Raw genomic sequence first — 6,000 nt, 5'->3', positions numbered from 1 at the left:
GGATAGTCCAGGTTGGACAGCAGGAGGAATTTCTCCACATAAAGGGTGATTAGACATTGGGAGTGATGGAATCGCCATCCCTGGAGGTGTTTAGGGAATGACTGCACTGGACATGACAGTCAGTGCCATGGTTTGGTTGACAAGGTGGTGTCGGGTCATAGCTTGGACTCGATGATCCCAGAGATCTTTTCCAACCTAAATGATTCTGTGATTAAGGGAGAAGAGGCTGATCCCGCCGGCGCCTCGGGACCCTCTGTGCGCTCCATCGTCCTCAGGTGGGCTGAGCTGCTGCCGCCACCGCACCGCGACCGGGATCCGGATTGGAATCGGAGCAGGACCGGGATGTGGATTTGGATTCGGGATTCGGACCGAGATGTGGATGGCGATTCGGATGGGGCCGGGGAACACCCGCCCGCAGCTCCGCGCCAGCCTCTCCCCCTCAGGGGCAGGGGCGGGGCCGATGACGTCACCGCGGCGCGCGGCGCGGGGCCCGGGGCGGAGGGTGATGTAATACCCGTAACGGCCCCGCTCCGTGCGACATCCGGGTACCCTGCCGGGGTGCTGCTTTTTTCTTTTCCGCCTTTTTTTTTAACTCTTTCTTTTTTTCCTTTTTTTTTTTTTAATCCGAAAAGCTCCATTTGTCGCTTTTTTTGGAGTGTTTTAATGATGTGATTTTTTTTTTTTTTTTTTAAACGGGGGAGGGAGACGGCGAGGAGGGAAAGGGCGCGGGGGCGCGCGCGCGCGCTCCCGCCTCCCCTCCCCTGCGGCGTGCGCGCCTGCGCAGAGGGGCGGCGGCGGCAGCGCAGTGCGAGTGTGTCCGTGTGTCCGCCCGTCCGTCCGTCCGTCCGTCCGCGGCCGGCGCTCCGCGCGGCGCTGCGCGGGTGGGCGCGGAGCAGCTCGGGCGGGGGACGGGGACGGGGTGGGGGGGGACCGGCGGCGGGGGCGAGATGAGCGCTGGGCTCCCCCTGGGCACAGAGCCGCCCTGTGAATGAGCTGAGGCGAGGCCGCCAGCCGGGTGCCCCCCTCCTTCTCCTCCTCCTCCTCCTCCTCCTCCTCGTCCCCCCCTCCTTCCCCTTCTCCCCCGCGCACCGCCGGGAGCGCGGCCCTGCCCGCACAGCCGGCGCCGACGCCGCGGCCGGGGGGGTAAGTGGCGCTGCGCAGTGCGGGGCCGGGGCGGGGTGAGGGGGCGGCGGGGCCGGGGCGCTGCGGGGCCCCGGGGCCTGTAAACAACCGGGGGCGGCGGAGCGCGGAGAGCGCGGGAGCTGCGCGCCGTCCCCGGCGGCACAGCTGGGAGCGGGTCGGGCGGCCGGAGGGAGGGAGATGGATGGAGAAGGGGAAGGGGGGAGCGATCCCGCTGGGATGCGGCTGCCCGGAGCCCCCTGCGCAGCCCCTGCATTGCAGGCGCCTGCTGAGGGTGGGGGTGTCCCCACACCCCCCCGGGCACGGCGGGAGGAGGGCGAGCAGCGGGGTCTGGGCCTGGCTCAGGTAGGAGCAGCAGCTTTCCCTTTCTCCCTGCCCCCTCCTTTCCTCGCCCAGAGTTCATTTAATAAAGGCTATAAACAGCCTCCTCTCCCTTCGCCACCCAAACGCTCGGGGCACGGCACCGACTGGGAAAAAAAAAAAAAAAACAACCAATACGCATCTATTTATAAAGCACCCCACCCTGGCGAGGGTCGGAGCATCAAGCACTCCCCAAATAGTGACATTGTGATGCAGCGGGCGGCTTTCCCTCGCCAACGCCTTTCGGGCGTTTTAAAGTTTGTGAGAGATTTCGGTGCCTTTGAAAATGTCGCGAGCAAAGGTTGCGCTGACGATCTGTGATCTGTCACAGCGTGCGTGGTAAAAGTCCGTGGAAGAAAATGCTGTCCTCGGTGAGAAAGTTGTGCGGTGCTGTGCTGGGTAATTGGGCTTGCGTGTGAAATGCCAGAGGTTCTGAGCGTGTGTCTAACCTTTTTGTTATGTTAGATTGGATTCTAGTAGCTGTGGTACAGCGTTAAGACAGGCTGGAGGTTGACAGTTTCAGGAGAACTGATTTTGCAGACGTCTGTTCGATATGTATTTGTATTTGGACGATTAAAATATTTCTTAGTGTTGCCGTGTGGATGGCAAATATTTTTTGGTTACAGAACTGATGTTTAAGTTTACTGTAGCACTTAGGAAGAACTAAATTTTTTTGAGCTGTACCTTCTGTCAAATAGGAAAGCACTGGCTGGTCTGTGTGGTAACCTTAAAGTTTAAGATCTTTAAGGTATTTCATCCAAAGGAGTTTTTTTTTTAAGCAGAAGACAGTTTTATATGACAAGAGCAGTAGCTGGAAAGAAGGTACATGATATGTTTTTCCTTAGATTGTGATATTTAGCATCAGAGTAAGCAGAATCAATTTATAAAGTAGAAGTTCTAGTTCTTGTGATTCTAAGGAATGAATCTGTAGCACTTTCCTGAGCTGTTTCAGTGATCAAGTGGCTGAAGCAGGTTTTGTGAAGTACTGGTGGAATTAATGCTGGAGGGCTGCTGTTACCACTCAGGACCCTGAGTTGCCAAATGACCGAGAATTGTGCAATTTCCAGCCACATTTCTTCTCTGATAACTTCCCATCTGTTGCTATTCATAGTTTCTTCTATGAGTTACATCAGAGAGAACGTGGGCCAGGGAAGTTTTGCACTCTACCTATCCAATCACAGTAGTGTTCAAAGGGAAGGTGTTAAAGGACAGCAGATTGGGTTGGTGCACCAGCATTGGCTCCTCCTAAAGTTTTCACTCCCGGGCTTTTCTGGGTCTCCCTTTTGTATATGAGATTGTGCTAAAAGAGCAGCTGATGCATCATGCCCGTTTTCCTCACAGAGATCTCTGCTAAAATCCTCAGATAAACATGGACTGGGTTTGTCTGTCCTCACACTCTCTCCTGGCATAGTCGTGTTTTTCTGATAGGCAGGGCCTAGCTCTGGTTTACAGGTTTTTAGTCCTCTGCTTGGTGGTTGTCAGGTAAATCTCTCCCCTGGAGGTACAGTAGAAAACTATTCCTGTTTTCCAAGTATTTCCTTACCTGTCTATAGGTATGCTTGGGATACTTTTGTTGAAAGCGAGGAGAGATGGAAATGCCAAATGAGTGCCGAAACTTGCAGGTCCAAACAAGCAGAACTCACTCAGAGCAATTTGAATTAAAGCAGAATACCAAAAAGTTGGGGTTATTTTTCTGTAAAATCAAGCTGGTTGTTTCTTATCTGGAGTGCAGCTTATACAGTGGAGTTGAGTCATTCTTGCTGAGATAGCATTTTGAGAACTGTTGTTAAAATGCTTAGATATTTAACTCTGGCACAGTATAATTTGCAGACTTATGTAACTGGTATGTTTTTGAATGCAGCTGTCAATAAGAGATCTTATTGCACTTTTCATTTTTAGTGGAACTAGGGAATGTAAAGCAGCTGCTTTTACAAGATGACCTAAATATAAATAATTTAAGAATAGCATATTTCTTACTAAAATTGCTGTTGGCTTAATTTTCACGTGTTCAGGTCTATTCTGATGTACAAAATACTTACGTAATTGGCTGAGCAGAACAGCATTGCAATTAAGTGATGGAATGATGCAGGTTGTGCTAATAAATAACAAGTTTTTGAATGGGAAGTACTGTAAAATAACTCTTTTCATTTTGCCTCTGCAAACCAGAGACATTTTAAAGACTTGAATAGTAGTAATATTTGAAGTCGGGACAATACTGGTTTATCATAGTTAAACCTGAGCCAAACTGCATTTATTCTTACTATAGCATGTGGACCTTTGTAATTTTTGCTCCTCTTTTCTCATAAATAATACTTGACTTTCAGTTTTTATTGAAAAAATTGTTGTATGATCTGTTTCTTTTTAAATGATGCAACTTGTAGTCTCATTTGTTCTTCTGGAAATTAATTTCTTTTTGGATAATACTTGGTTGCCAAACTCTTACTGATCTCCGTCATTTTAATGACAGTTTAGAATTCAGGATAAGATAATTCAGTTTAGAATACTAGGATAAGAAATAAACTTCTATAACATTTACCACAATCCTCTTCATTGAATGAATGGCAACTGCAAAGTATCAAGTCTGTGTATATAATATGTAATCCCTGAAAAAATGACAGTGTTCTCTAGGATATTTAGAAGATCCTGGGAATGTGCATAAATGTACATTTTATGTACATTCCATTCACCAGAGCTAAAAGATATTTTTAAAGGAGGATTTATATATTTGAGCCATGATGTGGTGCAGATCACAGTGGAGATAACATTTTCTACTTGTAGCTTCTTTGTGTTGCTCTCTGTCTGTGAAGGAACAGTTTAGCATTTATTAAGATTTAATATTTCTCGAGTAAATCACTTGACTCTTAAGACTGAGAAGAATGTTTAGACCAAGGGAATTGTAATCAGGGCAGGAGAAGAAAGCAACTGTGATACCATGGGAGTGAACAGGCTGATTTTTGTTCCTGGGTAGAGGCAGGAACCGCTGGGTATTATTGCTGCTAAACCACTGCTGCAAGGTGTGCTTTTCTGGATTTGTCTACTAAACTCTGCTCTGTGTTAAACCACATACTGGGTTACAGATCTGTCAAGTTGGCTATCCTTTTCTTATTTATTTTGTCTCTGTTTGAACACAAATACCAGTACAATTCACTAATGGATATTTCAGCTGCCTGTTGGAGTCTACAGAACAGAGTGTGTTTATAAATACATGAAACAGTTGCTCAGATTTTTTTAACAGCTCTTCTCAAAAGGTGTTTATATGTGACTAAAACAACAGAATAAAGACTTCTTTCACTGACAGTTCCAATGAAGTACACTTCTACTGTTTAGAGTGTAAACTTCATAGCAGTATATATCTATACGTATCAAAAGAGCAAAGGAAAAAGCAAAACTGGCTAACCACATTCCAATATTGAAATGTAGAGAAATGCAGTTTACAGTGAGAGGACAAAGTACATTAGCCTCTTCATTGCTAACAGGTTTATTTTCAAAAGTAAGAATACTGTAGCAGATAAAAAAACCTCTAAAGTCTTCTAAGATAATTTACAAACCCAACAAACTCAAGTGTAACATGACTTGTATTTTGATAGCTGCAGTTTAAATAAAGCAAAACACTTATGGTGATACGCCACGTGCAGCTGAATTATGTGGGACTACTCAGATTTGTGATGTTGCTCTCATCTTAAATGCCTTGCTGGATTATGACCTAGAGAATGAAATGTACTCTCATGTTTGGGTCTCGTGTGTAACTTGAAGGATTTTCTGTATCTATGTGTGCAATTCATTTTTACTGCCAACTGTCCTTGTCATCTGAAATTCGAATGGTAGCCTGTATTTTTCTTGACCACATGTCATAGCTATTTGCCCATTCAGTTTTGGGTTATTTTTTTCCTTAGAAATGCCCTAAAATGCAGTAGCCATGAGAACTGTGTAAATGGTGCCTGAGCTCTTTGTGTTTGGAGATGAGTTTAAGGAATTCTCCAGCTGTTAAGTAAAACCCAGTCTTTGGAAAGGAGTGCAGAATATGGAAAAATGTGGGTGGTTAAGCAGCTAGCATTAAATTGTAGGAAAATTTAATGAAGAAAGACTCAGTTGTTGTCAGTAAATAATTTTCTAGTTCTCTCAGTCAATTACAGCAAGTACTTGGACAGACCCTTGTTAAAAATCAACTGCTGCTGCTCTGTAAAAAACCATTCTGAGGCTGCAGAGCAAGGCCCTGTAAGCTTAGGAAATGCTGGCATTAGCACTGCTGTGATTTTTGAAGAACTGGTGAATTCGATAATGTCCTCATTAAGTGACCAGAATGTTTAGAACTGTCATGAACTCTGGTTTGGAGTGAGAGGAACACCTTTTTACCTTGTTTATCATGGGCAAATCACCTCTTTGCTGGTGGTGATAGAAGTGAACTTGGCAATCAATGGAAAGCCTTCTATCCTGAAAGCTTCTGTCTCCATAAAGGGCTAAGAACAATAGGGTTGTTTTTCTTATTGGTTTCTTTTTTAT

General features: G+C 45.9%; 1 protein-coding gene across 3 annotated transcripts in view; it reads left to right on the top strand.

Annotated features, from left to right (window-relative positions):
• The first annotated feature begins 417 nt into the window (after positions 1-417).
• Positions 418-6,000, top strand: part of PPM1A (protein phosphatase, Mg2+/Mn2+ dependent 1A) — a 28,291-nt gene continuing 22,708 nt past the window's right edge. For 2 of the 3 annotated variants that reach the window (XM_063399573.1, XM_063399572.1), the window contains exon 1: positions 418-1,143. The gene's annotated coding sequence lies outside the window, so the exon portion shown is untranslated. The remainder of the gene's footprint in view (positions 1,144-6,000) is intronic. The other variant, XM_063399574.1, reaches the window with a different exon arrangement.

Source organism: Prinia subflava, chromosome 5 (genome assembly GCF_021018805.1).
Source record: "Prinia subflava isolate CZ2003 ecotype Zambia chromosome 5, Cam_Psub_1.2, whole genome shotgun sequence".
In the NCBI taxonomy this organism is placed as follows: domain Eukaryota; kingdom Metazoa; phylum Chordata; class Aves; order Passeriformes; family Cisticolidae; genus Prinia; species Prinia subflava.
This window is presented reverse-complemented; position numbering and strand designations above follow the sequence as displayed.